The sequence below is a fragment of the Miniopterus natalensis genome, chromosome 5, assembly GCF_054644295.1.
Source record: "Miniopterus natalensis isolate mMinNat1 chromosome 5, mMinNat1.hap1, whole genome shotgun sequence".
Taxonomy (NCBI): Eukaryota; Metazoa; Chordata; class Mammalia; order Chiroptera; family Miniopteridae; genus Miniopterus; species Miniopterus natalensis.
The window spans coordinates 76,239,182-76,262,209 of record NC_142085.1 but is presented as its reverse complement, the minus strand read 5'-3'; positions in this window follow the sequence as shown (position 1 = coordinate 76,262,209).

Genomic DNA, 23,028 nt, shown 5'->3' with positions numbered 1-23,028 from the left:
TACCCTGTATGCAGGGAATTTTAAAGCAATAATAACACTGAGTCATTCTGATTTTAATCATCACCTTGTGCCTATAATTCTAAACAATGAAGTGATAAAATACTTCTCAAAATAATATTGTGCAATGCTTACTCCTAAACGATTTCTGCCATTAATGCTGACTTTTAATAATACATTATAAGGTTTGAATTATCACAATTTTATTATGTATCCTTTACTAAACATTGTGTTCTACATGGAAGTTAATTCAGCCAACTCCCAGTTATACAGTTGGCCCCAACACACCCACACTTAGCTACTTGCATCCAAGAGTAATTGTGAGTCCTTAAGCTTGCCTCGGGCAGACATAGCTGTGATTTAAGCCAAAGCATCAGAACGAGTTGCTTCACTTCTATCATTCTACGGGATCAGTGGAGTTTTCTGGTTTTATTTAAATGCAAAGTGCACATGTAGTGTTTTTATTTGAAAATTACAAATTTCAGTTCATACATCAAATAGTCTAGAAACTTGAATAATCTTTAAAATAGCAATCATTCTCTTCATTTGTTGTTTTTTAAAATATTTTAAAATTATGTTGATTACCAATTATTACATGAAAATAATTTCATCACATAGTAGGGGGTGGGGATGGGTGTTATAAAAATAATCCAGTCAAGGCCTCAAATATGCTAGCAATGCCACTGGGAGTCACTAAATGTTTTTGATGGGAGGGGCCAGAAAAGAATGGTAAAGGTGAATCATAAAAGACACCATCATTATATCTGTATGTGATTGTTTATGTGTCTAGTTAACAATATGTTGTAACTAGAGAAGGAAAGAAAGCAAGGTGCATGTTGTCAGAATAATAAAATGTATTAAGTATGGAGAGTAGTCTGGCATGGGTCCTGATAGGCTGCTGCATTTCATGGTAAAATATCAGTCCTACCCCCTGCTGCTCTGCTCCTAAAAGCAGATAGTTCTCATTTTTAAATACCATCAGAGAACATTACATTTCAAGGAGTCAGTAGGAAACAATGCAGTTTGGAGGGGTTTATCACTCAAAGATCTTAGAAACTGTCAGCTGAAAAAAATCATTCTCAAGAGTTTTTTGTTAAGGATTCATAGTTGTCATAACTTGCATTGTTGTTTACAATATCCCATGCGCCCCCCCATGGAAAGACTGTATATGCCCGTCCCATGGAAGACTGGCCTGCCTTAATGGCTGATTGCTTTGGCCAGTAAAATGTCAGGAGAATGTTCTTTTTCCCAGTGTCTGTGACCATGAAAGCATGGATCCTCTCTCCCCGGGTTCCTGAGTGACTGCAATGAAGAGAACCCCTTTGTCAACCTATGATGAATGTATATCACGGACAAGAAATAAACATTGAGTTTTAAACTGCTAAGATTTTCTGGTTATTTGTTATCACAGCACCAATGAGCCCACTTAATTGATAGAGTAGTCCTTCCATTTGGGTAGATACTCTCAAATCTCTTCCCAAATTAGCCAGACCAAGAGAAATTATATTTGTCAAACTCACTGTATGGATATCAGTAGAACTGCTTTTACTGAACAGCACTTGATGTGAAGATCATTTGTACTGAAGGACACTAAACACGCCTCATGCAACTCACCCTGGTTGACACTTAAGGCTGTTGTCATGAATTAGGGGGATTTTACCAATGTAACCCAATAAACATCCTCAAAAGAAGTCTCTGCCTGGGCTCTGTGTCAAGAATCCCAGTTCTCTTGTGCAAACCGGACCACTTCTGTCTTTTACGTACTGCACACTGCATACCTAGTCGAGCTGGTCTTTTTTACATCGGTTGCCAGGAAGCTTAGAGCCAAATCTTTGGCAAGTATGCAAGTCTTTATAGGATCCATTTTTTATTTAGTCTTAATTTTGACTTTATTTTATGCAACTAATCCTGCGTTATCTTTTCACAACAATTTTTAATTGGTATATAATATTTAATCTTCTTAACCTTTCTGAGTTATTTAAAAAACAATGTGGGAGTATGAATAAATAAATATAGAACGCTAGCATCACCATGTTATTGTTTCTAAACAAGTAAATGTCATAAATCTATGTCATGTCACCAAAATTTCTGCTAATAAATATCAAAATTTTAGTCCCACTAAATCAATAATTAACTTATTAGAAAAGGTTCCCTTGAATCTGGGCACTGAATATTTCACAGTCAAGTCAGATTGAAAGGTTCTTCCTTGAGGAAAACCGTTCTACTGATTGCATTTGCTTTAGTCGTTTGTTTCCTTCCAGGATGCCTTTGGGATTCAAGATGGACAATGGATCATTTTAATGAATGAATGAATGAATCTAATACTTTTATTTAATTGAGATTCTTTTTCTTGCTGAGCAAAACACTGGACACTATTAAACCGCCTAAATGAATGGAAGGCATTTTCCTAGAATTCTGGAAGTTTTCATAGTCTAGCTGGTGAGTTCAATTCTGTGAATAACGTAACAAACAAAAACAACTCAGGACTGACAAAATTACTCGGGGCCAGCTAAGGACCTAAGAGCTGGAGGAACTCAGAACGAAAGGATGGTGGTGTAAGAATAATATTAACTGGAAGACACTTTCCGGAGGAGGAAAGAGTTGAAGCAGGTCTATTCGTAACTATTTCCTCAAAGCTCCCTTATCACACCTACCTCACCTCCTCCCTTAAACATTAAAAAAAAAAATCTAGCAATTAAAACGTCTGGCCCGGGAGACTGGGGGCTCAGCCTCAGCCCCTAAAAAAGGCGCTCTCTAGACTTGGGCCTCAGGACCCCTAAGGCTTCATTCTGGTTTAGGTGCAGATCTGCCATTTGTCGACAGACCCTTTCCCAGAACCAAGTATGTTGGGGTCACTGGGAAAGAGGAAACTTATGAATAAATTTGAAAGGGGGTCTGAAAATTTAGATGAATGCCAGAGGAGTCCTTTGTGAAGAAAATTAAGCAGTCATTGCCACAGAGCACAAACATTTTAACTGGCTCTGCTCCACAGCAACCTCCCAAGGCTTCCTCCAGGAGGCAGAGGCATGGCTGTGTTAAATGGCTTAATTTTCTTAATCAACTATTTCATTGTGAGTTTTTAATTTCATTCCCATGCCTGTTTTATTTTTTTTTTTTCATTTTGCCATAATACAGCTCTAAGTACCGTGGCAAACATTTGACAGTTTGCTCAGCAGGTGCTGGGCTCTGCAAAGCTTACATAACTCTACCTCTTATTAATTGGGTTTCAAAATGTATTCTTGTGTGAACAGAAGCTAAGATGGGACTATTGTACCTGTCAACATGAAGCTGGGCGAAATAAAATATTTGGAATGTGTTTTAAAATAACTCATTGTGAGCTTGATCAGTAGAGAATTTAAAAGCAGAAATATTTTTTAATGCTGAAATAAATAATCATGCAATCAAAAAGGCAATAAAATTAAAGAAACGATGGGTTTGTTTATGGTTCTTCAGTATTGGATAACAACAAGAACATTTTCTTTGTGCCCAGTAGGTTAAGCATTGATGAGGTGGTTCTGAAAAAACATTTAATGAAAAATCTAGAGACCTGGAGCGGTAGTAACTATTTTGAAAACCAGCAACTAATGCTCTTTATATACCTCTGTTTTCAATTTAATTTTGCCTCAATCTGGAAGGTTTTTTCCTTATCAAGAAAAGCTATCAATTTCAAATTTCAAATTCCAATCTAAAAGAAGCTCTGCCTAGCATTGACCCTCTGAGGAAGATATCTCTCTTTGGTGAAGAAGAAGTATCTTTGTGACTCTTTTCCCTTTTACATATATGTCCTTTGAACTCAATGAACTATCATGACATACATTCTAAACTCCCACTTAGGGCAGAAGTTAAAAAGGAAGTGAAGAGAGAGCAGTCAAAGTTGATGAAAAACTCAGTGATATGTCAGGCCCTCTCTTGTCATTACCACTGTCAACTCCATCATTAACTTTGCTCAACTCTGAAATAATGAATGTTATCTGTTTCCTCCCGAGGGACTATGTAGGCACTTCCCCTAAAAGGGTGTTGTCCTAAAGTTTAAGCATGGGGAAAATAAAGATGAAGCCACAACAGCCATGAGATGAAAACCTAAAGAAGTGAAAAACTATTTCTTCATGTTTGTTTCTGATTAAAGAAATAAATATATTATCATTGTAAAAATCTTGAAGAGTTGTGGCAATAGACAAATTAAAAAATGAAACACCCACTGAGATTCTACTACTAGAGGTAACCACTCAGGTCTGTTCCCTTCTGTACCTTTTTATATGCATTGTTACACACAGACACACACACACACCATTTTAAAAACAAAAACAGAATCATGTCAAACAGTGTGCTTCAACTTGCTTTTGTACACTTGTTAACATATCAAGGACAATATATATATGTATTTTTTTAAGTCATTACTTGAGGATATTTTTTCCATGGCTCTTCAGAGAAAGTAGAAGGGAGCAAGAAAGAGAAACATGGACTGAGAAAGAAACATCAATTGGTTGCATCCCACACATGCCCCAACCAGGGCCCGGGATAGAGCCTCCGAAGGAGGTACGTGCCCTTGGCCAGAATCGAAGCCTGGACCCTTCAGTCTGCAGGCCGATGCTCCAGCCACTGAGCCAAACCAGATAGGTCAAGAACAATATTTTTATTTGATGTATAGAACTGCCACATCCTTTTAATGTCTGTCAAGTATTTCACCTAATGGATGAAAAATAATCTTTTAACCAATTCCAATTGACAAATGTTTATGATGTTTATACATATAATACATGTATAACACATACATCAATATTACAATCACTTGGGTAAATATTTCTGGAAGGTCGATTTCTAAACGAAGGTGTTAAATGTTAAATTTTGCTACATATTTCCCAGTTACCTCGAAAAATGTAGTAATTTACAGTCCTAGTGACAATTGATGAGGAAATATGCCACTCCACATATTTTTAAGCTTTGCCGATCTGAAAGATAAAATATATCTCATTATTGTTTAAATTTGCATTTTTAGCTACACTGAGGTTAACACATATTTACTTGGAATCTTTACAACATTGAGTCAATTCATCAGGGAATATGACATAGCTTTGTATTTGTTGTCTTCTTTATGTCTTTCAATAAAGTTAAATTATTTTCCTGATAGATATGTTGCAAATTTCTTATTAAATTTTATATATTACATATTTTTATTGCAGGTGAACTGGGATTTTTATTATATTTTCAAGTGATTTTATTAATATAAATAAAACCTATTGATAGTTAAACTTGTATTTGCTTTCTAGCCACTTTCCTAAATTCTATTAGTTTTAGTAAACTTTCCGTTGGTTTCAGTTTTTTGGTTTTGTTCTTAGGTAGACCATCATAATGCTACATATAGGTAATACATTTTGACTTTTATTTTCCAATATTTATGCAGTAATGATAATGATCATCTTTGACTTACTTCAGAATTCAGTGAGAAAGACATCAGTTGTTTTATTTCATTTTTTTATAGTGTTTTATCTGTTTGGAGCCTTAGGCCACTTTGAGAAGCTAATAAAAGTCATAGCCGCCTCCCTTTTGCCTCCTTTCAAATACATGTGCTGCATAAACAAGCAAATTTTTCATATATTTTCAATTTTGATTCATACACCCCTCACTTACAAAAAAATACAAAAACACACCACAGGACAGGCTAGACAGAACTAAAGTTGATTCAACAGGACTGGCCAAAGGGAAAATTTCCAAGTAGGCGAAGGGTGTCAGTTTAATGCAACAAGCATTTGGTGAGCTCTCATTACAGGGTTTAGTTATCGAAAAAAATGGGTTAGCTTTCCAGTGCAATTAAAAACACTCTGCAAGACACTGGCTATAAATTCTCGCATTGCTCTCAGTCTATACAGGAGAAACTGGTAAATACACAGAACAACAGAAATAGTGATATTAAAGATGTATGCATTCTGGATGAGAGCATACCTGGATCCTGTTTCCATAAAATACAGAAAGTTTTACAAGACTGTACCTTTTCGAGTGAAAATTTAAAGATGGTATTGAAAGAGCAAAGACATTCCAAGAAGATAAACAACAAGAGCAAAAGTAGTTTGGCCTGATGTATTTGTAGAAGGATGCTTAGTGCCCTGTGCTTAGAACACAGAAAAAGTACAAAGATTTTAATTGCACTGTTTGAAATGACTTTGTTGTTATGGTAGACTCTGCCAAAATAACATAGTGTTACAAATCTTGCAAAATAAAATTCCTCAGAAACCTCACACAAATTGCATAACTCTTGAACTGTTTTGTTTCTGGGTAGAAATCTCATAGACACTATTACTATTTGCTTACCCATTTAGTACTTTTGCTCCTTTCTTACTTAATTGATCCAGAATATTGTGGCCTGCTGAGAATGCCTGAGGGCTTTCTTTGTCTGGTACCAATTTCAGAGACTTCTGGCTGAATACATAGTAGAAGTTGTTAGCAGTTGCTAGAAGTTTAGTGTGAAAAAGCTGCCTTTGGGGAGATTAACTGAGAAATGCCAATTATCTACTATACATCCATACATACAAAAGGATATGTCTACTGAGAATATTCTCTTACCTTTCTACTCATCACAATTAAATTCCTTGGACATATTGGTCCATGAATGACATGCCTCTTTTCCCAATGATTTTTTCAATTCATTGTCTCTCCTATATCGATGTCCTCTATATTGTAGCTTTCTTCATGGTCTTTCCCCTTCATCACTATTTCTAAGCAATCTTCAGTACTAGTCACCAAACCAGAGTTTGCAAACTGAAAATCTGTTCTTCCAATCTTGCCCAAAGACTATACAGTCTTCCCGCAGAATTGGCAGGGTGTTGCTTCCATGACTCCACTGCCCCCGCCCCCATGGAAACCAAATTTGCAGATACTCAAGTTTTATATAAGATGTGCAGTATTTTCATATCACCTGCAAACATCTTCCCATATACTTTAAATCATCTCTAGATTACTTATAACATCTAATACAATGTTCATGCTATGTGAATAGTTGTTATTCCATATGTTTAGGGAATTATGACATGAAAAGAAGTCTGTCCATGTTTAGTACAGACACAACCATCATATGCCTAACTATATAATACATATCAACCACAATGTAACATTTTTTTCAGGGTGTGGAGGGCCAATTGTATGTTTTTTGTCCTTCACTCTCAATTAAATCAGAATATAGAAAGTGAGAGTGTTTGGTTGGGGGGAGGGGTTGAGGAGAGGGGTTGGGGAGGGCACGATACACATCAGTATTTTTTAAAAGCTCCTCAAATGATTCTCATGAACAGCCAGGATGGAGAACCACTGGTGAACAGCATTTCTCATTCATCTTCGATATAGTCCTCACTACTCATTTCTCCCTACTTCTGCCATCCATCCCAAAATAAGCTCTAACTGAATCTAGTGTCTCTAGGAAACAATCAATAGTCTATGAAAATGACCAGTACTGATTCATATTTCCTTGTAATGATGAATATCCATTACTTTTCACAGTTGAGATGCTCACCATCTCATACATGTAAAGATCTACATATGTAAAGGAAAAACATCACTAATAAAAATAGTTTCTTATTTTTTCCCACCTCTTCTCCTAGTGTAAAATCACTGAGTTCTCCTTATGCCTTGCCCATTGATCATTTGTCTCATTCCTTTAATTTGTGAATCCATGTGACTGGGAACATATTTATATAGTATGGTTATAATGGCACTGATTTTCACAGCAACTGTGGTGTCCAAAGCATATTAAGGAAAGAAAAAAGTAACAATAATGCTGAGGAACTCCTAAAAGAATTCTTTCATCTTTTAGAAAATGCTTAAATGTAGAATATTGCTTAACATATTCTATGATGTAAAAGCTAAGATATTCTATTTTAGACACAAATTGTATCTATCTGGGATATATTTCTCCTGTTATTGTCGTAGCTTCATCTGCACCCTTTAAGTCAGTTACTTTGGAAAATTCATTAGTATTTGTCAAATTATTATTAGATTCGGCTACTTTCAATTTTGTTCTTATTATAGTCATATGCTCAAAGAGTATTTGTAATGTATTCTTCATAGATGATCCTAAAATAAGCTGTTATTAAGCGTATCACTGTAACATATACAGTCAAAAATTATTTTCAGAAAATTCCGAGTAGCTTGAGAGGCCTCTGGAGAAAAACACTGAAAGATATAATCCAAAAGCCACTATAAGCTTGTCCTTTCCTTCTCAAGACTAGTTACTTAGATTCTACTAACTCCTTGATCCCTATTTCACCAAGCATCACACAGTACTTTCCCATTGGACTTGTGGTACGCCTGTGACCAGAGGGCCATACTTGGTTGTGCTAACTCCAACAAATTCTGCCTTTCTCCCAGCCTATTACTAACTGCATTGAATGAATCTCAGTTGAGTGATATTGCTTTAAGGGCAGTATGTTTTCCCAAACTAAAATTTATATTTAAGCTTTAAAGCAATTTAAAATAATTAAAAATAATGGTAGGTCAAAAGCAATTTTCCTAATCGTAATTGATATCACGCCCACAAAGAGCAATAATTTATTTGTATGCTAAAGCTCTTCAACCCTGTGCTAAGAGCTGAAAGACCTGAATTCTATTTTAGATTCTAGCACTGATTTCCTGCTATCAGTCTTTCAGTTTCCACATCTATGAAACCAGAAAGCTAGAAAAAAATAAAGTGTTGTGTCCTTGGTGTACAAGGACCTCAGGAATTAATGAGTTAATAATTTACGCACAGCACGTGTTCCTTAGAGGGGAATAGCCTTCATAACACACCACAAGTATAAATTCAAAATAGCTAACCCCATAATTTTGTGATGTGTATGGTATTTTGTTTCTACAAATTCTGCCTTAACATATGGTAGCATTTAGCCACTACTCCTAATAACATTTATACGTAGATTGAGAATTAGCTCACAAATACAATTCAGGAAGTTTATTTTGATGATTTGTTTTTCATGTTCTGTGAAATGAGTTGCATTAGAGGTCAGAAAAAGTGCCTTAGAAGGGCACTTTAATATTTAAAGTTGATCGTAAGGTACTCATAATTGGCATCTCTTCTGGGAATCAAACTCCGTAACTTTCTGCCCGATTAGCCAAATTATTGCATAATACACAGAAAAATGGCAAAAGGCAGAGCAAATGGGCCCTGTATTTACTGTTTTTCATTTTTAGCCATGAGAAAGAGGCAAACATACTACAGAGTATGAGATGACAAAGCAGGAATTGAGACCTGACTCCAAATCCAGCTATACCAACTGTTCTCATAGTTCACTGCAACATGAATACAATTTCCACCAAGTATAGTTAATTTCATCCTGTGACCTCTTGACTTGATAGTAATATTTTTAAAAGCAGGGGGGGAAAAGAAAAGAAAAAAGGAAAATAACTGTCAAGCTGAAAGCAATCAGCTTCTAAGGTTGACATCAGCTCCCTGAATACATCGCCACATACACACCTCCAAATCTCATTTTTTTCCTTCACCACTCACCCCTCATATTCCGAGCATCACACCCACCCCACCAACTCGCTGTCTCTCATACACACACACACGCACACGCACACACACGAGGCAGAAAGAATCATACAACTATTTCAACAACATTGGTACAAATTAATAGAAAAAATGTAGAAAAGGTTAAAGAGGAATCTCTTTGACACTTTGACAAAATAATTAAAAGGAATACAAATTCACATATATTTTTCTAGGGCAATTTTCTAAGTAATGACTTTGTAAAATTTCTATTTGAAAAGGGAAACAGAGTACTTCGTAAATTGTTTTTCAACTTTAGTAACCATTTGAACATGTTCTTAATTTCAAAATGCAATTAAAGTTCAAGTTTACTTGTGACCTACTGAAGAAGCTTCCTGGATCAGAAATAAGAGAATAGAAACAGTTGTTAATGAGTCTGTAATATGCTTTAGACATCATAGTATCCTAGGATTTTAGAACAGAAAGCTTTCTTATAATTAAAAGACTGTGTTCTGTTAAGTGTGAATAAGTCAGAAATGTTTAATTTGCTCCCTGAGGAGGTAAATTTTAAATCAACTGAGCAAACAGTTTTTTTAAAAAAAAAAAATACAAAAACTGAGCAAGCTATCTCATGGAATTTTCCAACACTTATAAAGATTTTCAGACTTTTACATCCCTGTATATGGCAATAAATTGTCCATCTCTAATTTTCATTTAGCTTATTATTTTCCTCTGCCAATGAATTTTGGCTTAATGCTCGCTTTTAGAATGTGTAAACAGAAACATAAGCAGATGATTTTTACTGGGCCCACTCTAGCTAAAAATAGCCAAGTTAGTATTAAAACAAAATATATACACCACAATATTTATGTGTCAACATTTTGAGCAGTCATTTTCCTGACATGCACACATTTTCCTCACACTGCAGCCACCTGAGAATATAGGCTAGGATGTACATGTTACATGCACATAAAGCTTCTATTATTATTAATATATTCATTCTATACTAACCAGAATATCAAAGCACCTGGAACATTAGTGGGAGAGGTATGCAGATATGAAAGAGTTTCCCTACAGAAAGAGTCTAGTGTCTTCTGAAAACAAATCATTTTTGTCCCTCAAATATGCAAGAAAATAATGCCTCTGGGCAACAGAAGTAGTTTTCCTGACACCCAGGTGGTATAGCTCCTTCACTTCGTAAGGTGTTTTTCTCCTGTTTTCACAAAACTTTAAGAATGTTAGCTATGTACTTCCTAGACCATGACAGATCACAAGCTGTAAATGGAAAGAGAACTGAGTAAGAGGGCAAGCACTCCAACAATGACAAGGATAAATATCTAATAGAAAAACTACTAAAAGCAGGCAAATAAAATATAGTAATTTGAGATAATATAGAGATTTATTGAAAGCCAAAACTTCTCCATACATTTAATGGGCCATATGTGCATTGGTACATTTATATTTATAGCTATACCTGAGTCATAAAAATAGTTATGTTTAATACACTCTTTAATATGCTTAAGAAAGCAGAGAAGTTTCCAATATAATTATAAATGTTTCTAATAAAAATAATCAGATTTAAAATTTTTTCAAGTTAAAAAAGTGTAAATTTTAGATATTTAGGAAATTTACTTTTGCAGAACACCTCATTTTCTGGCAACCACAGAACTAAGTGAGATATTTGGCATTGATATAATTTTAAAGTTCACGTGATTATTTTGTTGAAGTAAAAAGTTATCAGGAGTTCAAGTGTAAGACTAGGACAAGTTTTACCTAACTTCTAGAAGAAACTAAGCCTGCTATCCCATCGAAAATGTTTTGCAGGTCACAAGACCAATGCAAAGAGTAAAGTAGGATGTTGACTGTCCTGGTTTTCTTGTTTTTCAACCAATTTGCAATGTTTTCACAGAAAGGACAATAGCCCAGTGAATTACAAAGATATGACAGTTAAATCAGACCAGTGTGCCTTGCTACTGGCTTCATTTCCCAATCTGGCTAACCCCTGCCTTTTTCTGGTCCCAGGAGAATCTTTATTTTAAAAAACCTATTGATTCTTTTCAAATAACCCACTCACACATAAATACATACATGCCAATATCAAAGTATAAACCATCCCTGGTCTTATGTTTTTGCAAGGGGCAGGGCAAGAGGACATTGTACAAGATGATAGTTTCTAGATGAAGCATTTTAGGAAGCATGCAAAACTGGTTAAATATGAGTTGTCTTGAGCAAAGCAACCAGAAAATAAATTAGGTAGCTGATGAACACAGTCCACAGTAAACATTCAATAGTAAACTATTTGATGAGACACCCAGACTCCTGGGGTCACCATTATCCCATGCTGTGTTAATATTGCATGTGTTTTATCCCATCATGCTTTGTGGCACAGTGGCAAACCGATATCACAAAATTCCAGTAACACAGTAACATCTAATGTCTATTGCTCAAATGCGGGGAATACTCAGTGCAGATTGGATCCCACTGGCCACGCTGATGACTTACATCTGATCCAGATGTCTGAAGTCATTTATAGCCAATTCTCTAGTCTAGCCAATTAGTCTTAACATTGAAGCAATTGACTTACCTGCTGACAGGCTGAATCAGCAGATAATTTATGACCTAAACTTCTGTAATTATTTTAATAGCCTTTTCATATCCTTTCCAGTCTATTCACGCTATCAGGAGCATTTGAAATGAGAACTCTTCCATAAAGGAAATGGACGCAAAGCTCTTAAACATTTTATTTAAAAATCAGAGACTTTTCCTTTTGAGAGGATCCATATTGGAAAAACTCGCCTATTTCTCCTTTGAACTCATCAGTTAGGAAATATATTGGACTCTTTTTCACCATCTTGAGTTATTACTATGTCTTAAATTTCAACTTGTTTACTGCCTGTTCTAAGACCATCGGACACCTCAAAGATCTCTATCTTGCTATTATGAACAACAAGACCTTCAAGTCTGATTTTTCTTCACTGATCAGGCCAAGGATTCTGGACTTCAGGAGGCCAGCTTGCTGCCGAGATGGTGCCAGCCTGTCTCCATCTGTGTACATTCACTTTCTGCTCCTCGCTGCAGACTGCAGGAGGGTATTGCTAACCTCGCCAACGTTGATGACAGGCAAATGTCATGGCCACCAGAGGTGGGCTAAGGAAGAACACAGAACAAGGCCAGTTTTGTGAAGTAACATGAATAAATAAATTGGTTTAGTCCACTTAGCGAACAAAAGAATTTATGGCCCAATATTGAACTGCTATACTTTACAACATACCATAGAGAATACCAAAGAAAATATTGCCTGGGGAGATGCATGCTCAAACCTTCCCATCTGCAGCTGCTATCAATTACTCTGCCCTGTTGTGACCAGAAATCTCAGTTTTCAATAGAGAAATATGAGTTGTAAAAGAATCCTTATTGGCCACCCCTACATTCCCCTCCCCACCCCCACCTCCTGATTCTGTTTTGCTTTTCAAACATTTGAAATGTCCACATACTTTATATCTTAGCCCCCTGGGAAGTTAGAAAAGCAAACTTAACTAGTTTCAGGGCAGAGGAGAGATTCTGTGGCTTCCAGAGAATCTCCATTGGATTCCAAAAGCTCATAAAAGGATACCTTCACCCTAAATGTTACATAAACAGAGTTCTGTCTGTGAGTGTGATTTACACTCTTATTGAAGAGCTTGAATCTTCTTTCTCTTCATGCTAGAAGATGAGTGAGGGACAAAAAGGCTATTTAGAACAGTTAACCTGATCATTTTTTTCAAAGATGTGTGCAAATCACTGGGGCTGGAATCCCGTTTGTCAACCAAATTGTCAGGAAATAATTTATTACTGACAAGAACAAAGTGTGCAGCTGGATATTCCAAACAACGGCATGTTAAATGAGCCAGACACTTGTTATAAATATCTTCCCCAGGACTGCACTTCCTATAGTCTAAAATTATTCTAGAAGCAGCATGGTATAATGGGAAAAAGAATTGTGTGTCGGGATGCCAGGGTTTTCTTCTGCCTGCTCTAGTAACTAGTTTTGCTATCAAGTTTTGCCACCTCCTGATTTTGTAAAACAAAACAGAAGACGACAAGAAAAAAGGAGGAAAGGGAGTTTCATTGATATCCTATCCAGGGCACATTGCCACCCAAACGTTATACAAATTAATCTATGCTCATTCAAAACATAAGGAAACAGAATTTAGGAAAAAGAAAAGAAGGGCTGCTGTAAAATAGCCTTTCAATTTCTGTGTGAATTATATAATCAAGAAATTGTTCTTCTGGCACAGTTAGTACTGTATTTGAAAGGTGAAAAAAGTTAATAACAAATCAAAAAGAGACAAAGTAATCAGGCACTGGACTTCACATTTTTTCTGTCTACTTTTTTTCCCATCACCATGCATCCCCACTATACCCTCCTTCACCTCCTCTTGCGCCCCCCCCCCCACACACACACACAATCGCTATATTCTTTGGACTTCACTTTTAAAAACAAAATTGTACTAAGAAATGGTAATAAACAAAACCCCTTTTCTTGGAATTCCCAGGTTTTTTTCTCTTGTTATCTTCTGCCTTGTTTTACAAGTCTCTTAGCATCTATCTTCTCTGCTAGACTATAAGCTCCTATGTGGCAGGGCCCATATTTTATTCATGTTTGTATCTTTCACATGGATTTGCCCGGAAAGGCACTCAATAAATATTTGTTGACTTGAACCCTATTTTCAACATAGTGGATGAATGTAGTAAATATTTAGATGGAGTAATCAATCAAACTCAACTTAGCTTTTTGTAAATCTAAATTTTATATGCTTCTCCAAACTTCCTTCTCTTATCAATGATTTGGGAGCCTGTGACTTCTGGTTGAACCTGTGAAATATCTAACCAACTGGAGAAGATTCTCCTTATCTTGATCAAAGAAAAGATAAAATCGTAAAAAAGTGTGTAATTTTATACTTCTCTATATGAGAATGTCCATCAGTCATTCATTTATCTTTTCATCATATATTTAATGGGTATCAGATACTCCGGTCATACAGCTGTGAATCAGATAGGGTCTCTCCTTTCAACACAGTGTTTCTAGTCTATAGAGAGAGAAGGTCAATTACATTTCAGTGGGATAATTGTGGTGATATTGATATACATACAATACATTGATAGCTTGTACAAAGGATGCCTGAAGGAATGTTGAGATCACTCGAAGTTTCTCAGGAGAGATGATGTTAAGCTGGATAATGAAGAGTAATTCTAAGTCAGTCAGGGCAAAGGTCTGAGACTTGTAGAGAAACAGTAGCATTATATATTTAGTTAAGAAACTTTATATAGCGCTTACTATATGCCAGGCATTTTTTCAAGCACTTTTAAAATAGTGACTCCTTTAATACACACAACAACTGTATGAGGAAACTATTATTGTTCCCATTTTTCAGGTGAGAAAAGCAAGGCTCTGAAAGAATAAGCTACTTCACAAGGTTAAATAGCTAGTATGCAGCAGAGCTGAGGTTTGAACCCAGACACTCTGGGGCCAGAGTTTGTGCTTTTAACCTTCTTGGTTATAGCTGCTGCTGCTCTAAGGCTGGGAGGCTAGAGAGCCTAGCTCCTCCCCATTCACCTCTTCCCTCATTCATTCTCTGCCTCAGCATTCTGTGCATCTGATTTTGTAACAACTTGTTTATCTGTGTGCTTGTATGCTGCGTGTCTTCCTCATTGCACTGCAAGCATTGTACGGGGTTCTCATTGAGGGATGCTAGGCAGGAGAGTCATGTGGTCATACCTGTAGTCCAGCAAGAGCACTCTGATTGAAGCAGAGGGAAAGAATCTCATTTGGGTTATAATATCTATGGTGTTTCTGATATTAAAAAAAAAAAAAGTTTCAGCATAAGCACATTCCAAAGTGAGGAGATAGACCAAGAAGCAAAAATGTTTCAAAGTGGCTAAGATCTGCTTTAGATGACTCTTAAATGCCACAACCACATCAAAGTATAAAAGAGTCTAGAGTTGCAGATTAGAAGACAGTTTTTGGAAAGACGAAGATTTATTCGAAGGGGCCTTGGCTCTGAGTCACAACTACCTCATCTCTGGTCCAGGAGAGCAAGAGACAGTCATAACCTCAAACCTAGTCAGAGAACTTTAAGGTAATAGTTCAAGGAAGAATATTCTGGAGAGAGCAGTAGGAGGAGCTGGCCCCTCAATTCACACTGAAGAAAAGCACCTTCACTAGTACTACTCCAAGAACTTAATGTTTGTCCCCTGCAGTTTATCTCTTATCTGACCCCCACCTGAAAACTAGAAGACAAGAGATAGGCTGATTAGTTTTTCTACACTGATATGAAGGAGGGGAATAGGGGCTCTGTGCTGAGACAGGGCAGCAGGCCTGGAGTCCTGGAACCAAGAATATGTGAGTATGGGTCAAGGACCTGAGGGAGGCCATGCATGAGAGGCCAGCACAGAGCTGAGCCAAGAAGCAAAAATGTTTCAAAGTAAATGGCTAAGGGCTGCTGTAGGTCCCTCTAGCAGAAGTGTCTAGGGAATCTCTCATACTTTGGTGGAAGCTGAAGCTTCAACTGGATGCATAGAGTCTCAAGGAAGAGTAAGTGATCAGCCTAAGCAGAACAACATTGCCCTTCTCAAAAATAAGTGCAGGTGAGAGACCCTCACTGATTTGGGTTGGGGGTAGGGAGGAGGTTCTTCTTAGAGCCCATGAAAGTCTCCACGATAGAATGAGCTTGCTTCACCCACCTGCCAAGTGATCCCCAAGCAATAGGAGAATGTCAGGCAAGTGAGGACTTCCCTTCTGCCTTTTTCTTTCCATGTTCCCTCATCCCCAGTTTGGGAGAGATTCAGAATCCCAAAGTTAGCCACATAAGGGGAGAGAAGTATAAACCATGTGAGAAAAGAGGGAAGAAGCCAGCCCTGTTCTCTTTCCCTAATACCAGGGAAGACTTGTGTATGGGTATCTTCATGATTCCAGTGTAACAGTATTTGGTGACTTAAAGTAAAAGTATTATCTAAATATTATCTCTGTATTATCTAAATGTGACAATGGAGGCTGCCAATCACTGCAAAGGGAAGAGCTTCCCCCACTGAATCAATTTACAGGGGTAGTGATGGACAAATATAAAGGTATTCTGCAATTATATTATAATCAAACTGGCATTTAGCAGAAAGGATAGTCCACCAAAGGTACGCTGCCCTCGCCCAGGAAAGAGCCACAGCCTTGGCTTATAAGAGCATCAGGAACTCCAGTCAGCCTCTAACTGTCCTACTCTGGGTTATCCACAAATCATGTTTAAATGCATAGTTTTCCTAGGGCAAGTTACCCCATGTATCCTGCAGCCAAGCAGCCTCTCTCAAGCTCAGCCACAGGGTGTGAAAAATCAGGCTTCTCAGGCTTACACTGAAGGCATCAGGACGCTCACACTGCCCTTTGTCCCAAAAACAAGAAACAGGAGTTAAGCCACCCACTGCTGGACTCTCAGTCTCTCCCTATGCCAACACCTTCTGCTCTGTCTTCTGCCACGTTTCCTATTTGCTTCTGCAACGCAACCACTAGTACTCGAAGTTCCTTCAACAGAGGAGAGTTTCATTTCCTTTGACCTCATGGTCCTTCACCCTTGGCATTTACATTGCGGCCCCCACATCTAGAACATTCCCTGATTCATCCCTGCCCTTTATCTGGAAGCCAGATGTGTGATTAAGAGCGTGACTCTGGAATTAAACATGCTGCTCAGAATCTGACTTTCTCAATTAAGTAATTTTTTGACCTTGGAGGACATATTTAGTCATTCAAACTTCAATTTCCTTATCTGAAAAATCATGATCATAATATTATTTACCTCATGAAGTTGTAGTGAGGATTAAATGACATGAACAAAAAATACTTAGCCTATGGCCCGGCACATATTAAGTACTGATAAACACTTGTTGAAAAAATTGACTAAGTGGGCAAGTGGGCTCTGACACATCATTTTCCTCATATTGAAAAGCCACTCCCTCTACCATCTGCCTGTCAAACTCCTACTGGCCCTGCAAAACCTGAACCAGGAGGCAAGGTTCATTACAGAGAATGAATATCCTCACTGTACAAATGTTTTAATCTCCAGATACATGGTTAGGTAAGAAAAGCAAGGTGTTTAAAAGTGCATATGGCACCTTTTGTGAAAGAATGCTATCATGTCACCTGTTGCGTAGAAAGCAGTGGAAATAATACATAACAAGTATGTATCTCTGCTAAGCAGAAACACTAAAAGAAGAAGCCAAAACTACTAGTAGTGATATTTTAATTCACCCTCCACAAAAAATAAAGGCCTCTTTGACCTTTGACTGTGCGTATAATTGATGTAGATATCTATGCATTGAGATCAATTATTATTTAAGATTCTAATTCTGTATTACCCAAACCCCTAGTTGGGTCAGTTAAATTCATTCTAAAAACCTATATTCCAAGCAAGAGAGGAGAAGAAAGATTAAGACAAGAGACTGTGCCTTGTCCCAGGCACCAAGTGAAGCATTTTATATATATTATCTCAAGTGATCTTCACAACCCTGTGAGGTAACTACTATGCAAAGGAGGAAACTGGAGGTCAGAGGCCAGACAGCTAGTAAGAAATAGAGCTGGAATTCCAACTCACCTCTCAGTCCCAAGCCTTGCGCCCTTTCGTCCTACAGTGTGGCCTCCACATATTGCCCAGTTTGATAACTGACATGGAATTGCTAAGTGTGATTTATTCATCTTTGAACTTGCTAATAAAAACACCAAACAGTGGTGGCCAAGTACAGACTCTCACTGCACGCCAATAGAGACTCTCCCCCCTGGGCATAAATTATTTTGGTACTTCTTGCATGCAGCTCTTTGGCCAGGTACAAATTCATATAAACAGGCTCTCCTCTGACTTTATTTTCACATATTTCTACATATATAACCTAACATTCCATTAAATTTTGAGCTAAGGACTGAAGGTTATTAAAATGCAATGAATTTACTTTGGCATGAACGGTTTTAATAAGTCAGTACTGATTTCTAATTATCTGGTCTCAATACTTACAAGTCATGAAAACAAGCTGATAAGCTTAGTATAGTTTTATAGAAAGTATTTAGAAAATTATGTTAATATCACCAGCTTATCTTTATTTCTTGAAGTCTACCTAAAAAAATGAAAACTTGGACCATATTAACACATCTATTTTTTGCCAGAATAGGGGGAGACAATTCTCATTTTCCATAGTATTCCCTATTAGACATATTTTGTAAGTAAATATACAAAAAAATTGTAGGTTCTAAAATTGCACTTTTCTGAGTTGAGATACCCAATATGATTTAAAGAAGATGGGTGTTTCCTTACCACCACTGCCAACTTAAGGTTTCATAATGGTAAGATTTGTTCATTCCTTTCCAATGTTAAGATTCTCCAGAGAGAGGATAGAATCAATCCGTAGTTCTGTCTTCTCTGTGGCATTTGTTAAGGTTACACTGTCCATGCTGTGATTGGGTCTCCATTCATCTTCCTCCTCCGAATATCAATTTTAAAGTCATTTTTGCATTAATTAGTATTTTTCACAAACCTCAGCTCATTCTCAACTTAGCCTTGATCACTGTTTTGAGCTACTTGTATCGTTGTTGGTGTTGGTCAGCGAATCTGTGTCCCTCCTCCCATATTATTTACACACCCTTTTGAACTCTGGCATCAAGGATGGGTGAAGTCACACAAGTGAAAATATTTCTGTAAGCCAGTGTTATTACAGTCTTAAATTTAAATGACACAGTCTGATTGGTAGAAGAATTTAGGGTTTGAAAATATTACCAAAACATCATAATATTAGCACATCTTTCACTGCTTTCCTTCCTCCTGTTTTTCATTCCCTGTAACTCATGAATGATGACATTGAAAATTAATCTTCCAAACAGAGCCTATCAACAGAAACATTACAGTGGGAAGAGGGTATCTCTGTTTCTATAACCTAGACACATACTCATCAGATGCACTCAGACTGGGGCACTTTTGTAATTGCCCATTGGAAAGTTGGTATTATTTTTTCAGGGGTAGACTAATTTGTTTTGGAAATCAGATTTGGAGAGTCAAACTATAGAGCAGAAGAAAATCATTTGCAGGACTGGAGAGACTATTTGCTCCCCTGGGATAATTTTCATTTGTCTGTCCTGCATTGTCCTATGTTATATGGGACTCATTAATCTTTTCTCTCTTGTGTAGGATCTGTGCGGAAATTTCAATATAAATGGAGATCAATAGAAATTCAGTGGTTTTACAACCAGAAAGCCATTGCTTTGCTCATTTAATCTTTCTCAGGTCACTTTGCTTTTTGAAAAGGAAAAAAAAATTTCAAGAGGACACATTTCCTAGATCAGATCTAAGTGAAAAATTATTTTTTATTATTATTGAGAGTTTTCTTTGCTCTACTTTATCCAAGCAACTACAAGTTCTCTCTCAGCTGAAACATCTTCAGTTCTGCTTTGACTTGTCTTACAACCAAGCAAGTATTTGCAAAAGGATTAAGAGCATTCAAGACATTACAAGAAGCATGGGCAGCCCTCCTGACATGAGCATTGACTCTGACACCCAGTTTCCTGGACCTGCTATTACAAGTAATACCTTCTTGCTAAACTCTTTCCCACATCCATGTACAGATGGAGAGTGAAGTAAGGTCTTATATCTTTTCCATTCCCTCCTCTCTACGAAGCCTCTCCTTCCACCCTTTAGTCTCATACTTAAACAGAAGACTCCCCAGGAACAAAAAGATTGTTAGCAAAGGAAATATCTATTTCTAAGACAAAATCTATTTATTTCATGAGAGAAGAAATTGGCAGCAGTTAATGTCTAACAGAGTAAACTATTTTGTGGACTGTGCTACATCAAGGCCACTGTAGGAATGAATCATAAATTTAACTCCTCCATTTTATATGCATATATATCTTTACAATATGTTGTCTTTTCCTGACTAAGCAGCTTGCTAAACATCAACAATGTGAAGGAATGAAAAATAAATCTATTCAAGGGCAGCAAGTACCTCAGAGCAAGTTTGTATTACCAATCCCCAACAGTAGGCAGTGCAGTATATTTGTGAAATTAATTCCTTTTTAGATTCATTTTGTTTCTACAGACAATAAATGAGAGGGCACTGACAAGGCCTTCTAAAACTAAGACATCAAGAAAATGAGATTACTTTTGTCACTTAAACTCAAAAATAAGCAAAATAGGTCAAAAGAGAGAAACTTAAATTCCCCAATGGCTCACTGCCTTGCAAATATGGTTCTAGTTCTCTCATAAATTATATAATTTTGAAGAATTCACATAACTTCTTTGAAACTTACTTTTCCCATCTATAAAATTAAGAGGTTAGCCTAAAATATAAGTTCTTTCCCAGTTCAAACACACCATGTATCCTAAATAATTCCCATAAATGCCTTGACTAGCACTGTCCAACACTAACTTTTATGGGTAGTTTATCCCTTTGAGGGTAATAGATGTAGGAATCCAGGAATTTCAGGATGTCATACACTTCAGAGCACTGTACCTCCCACCTCATGAGTCCAGTAATCTTTTCTACTGTTCCAATTACATGCATTTGCTTTGTTTGCATTTGATTCTTTTTATAGATCAACTAAAAAGCTGAAAATGGTCAAGGGACCCATCCAAAGTCACGCAAAGTACCCAGAGATGAAGTCTGGGTTTTTGTTTTGTTTTCTTTCCCAACTTTCTCATTGTGTTAAATGTGGTCTTATTCCATGGTGTCATATTTATCACCATCGCAAGACTTTTTCGGTTCCTGCTGAGTACACAGCAAGTTCCCAGGCCCCATGGGAATTTATGTGGCTCACAAAAGGCATGACTCCTACACATGCACTTTCAATCTAAAATAGTCCCATCTGTTTGACCTTTTGAGTGCAGTATATAAACATCTCTGTCCTTCTGTAAGCAAATATTACCATCATAGCTCAATGTGAGCGGTATTTACAGATGAAGAAACAGAGATTCAAAAGAAGTTAATTAATTAGTCCAAGACCATATGGCTAGATTTTAGTAGGACAGGAACTAGAATGCAGGGTCTTTTTTATTCTGGTTCAATTTATTTTAATCTAAACCATTTTACTTGTGAGTCGCATGGTACAGATAAAAAATTTCAAAATCCTGCACAATCCTTTCTCTTATACATTAAAAATGGCCTTTCCAAGTCTAAGAGATCATAGCAGAGCCCTTTTATATCTGGCACAGTGAGTATCATATGAAACGATGTACTTCAATCAATAATTGAGTATCTTCTGTGGCTGGGCAAAGAACTGGAATCCTCAAGAGTCACAAGAAAGGTAAGCCATGAGCCCTGCCCTTCATCTGGAAAGGCGAGGCAGATGAACTCTTAAAAAGATACCTAGTGTAAGGTAGTAAATGAACAGAAAGTGGCAACCTTCCAAGTTCACTTATTCACATGTTTTGTATCTTCTATATTTAAGTTCTGGGTATACTAAAGACTGCTGAATATCTATTAACAGTGTTAAAGAATCCCTAAGAGAAAACTAAAAACATAACTAAATCCATTCTTGACAAAGGAGCATTATATAAGGGTTCCATGGGCCTGTGTATGCACCTGGGTGTATCTGTTCCCTTTCCACTCATGCTGCTCATATATACATATCTTACTTATCCTGTCATGGGCACTATCATAGTGGCAGAATTGTCCAGAGATTGTAAAACATAATAGATGAGAAGGACCTGATTAGATACTTAGGCTACACTCTACACTTTCCTTTATACAGAATTATTTCCCTCACATCCTTCACATAGGTATTAAGCCTCTGTTTGCACATTTCCATTGGAAAGAAGTTATTCTTTTTTGAGCTACCTCATTCCACTTGAGAGACTAATGCTAATTATTAAAACATTTTAATGTAACAGGATTCTAAACTTGAGAACTTAAGCTATGGTAACACTAGAATTCAGATGTCTGTCAGGCCATGGGCATAGGATAACCAAATGGAAGAGTGATTTAAGAAATATAAATTTGACCCAAAGGGGAAAGCTGGTGTCAGATGGTAAGGCCATTTTGAACAGACCACATTATCTGTCTTCCATATATCTGGCCCCCATGGGCTGGGTAGACTCAATAGATTGAGTCTTTTGAAACAGTAAGTGCACTAAAGAAAAGAAAAATTAAAACAAATCTCTGTATAAGACATTAGGATCACAGGGTAGCATTGCCTGAGTCCAACTTGTGTTGAGAGTAAGACACAAGTTGACTACAGGCAGCATATCAGTGTTGGAATTTTTTTCTTGAGAGAGAACAGGCCCAGACTTCAGTTGGAATGGGAAAGAAGGATGTATTATCATCAAGCTGCTCCAGGTTTCTGACCAACCAATGGCCTCAACAGTAGATTTTGCCATAGTGAATTAGACCTAGAGAGGAGATAATATGGTGGACAATATAATTAAACCCAAAGGGTAGCTGAGAAGTCTCTGTCCAGAAGATTCTCAGACCTATCTGAGAATTTGAGACCACACATTCTCAAGAGCAGGAGGGAACTGAAGTAGAAAAATATTCACTAATGCGACTGTGGTCCTATTTTTCAATGA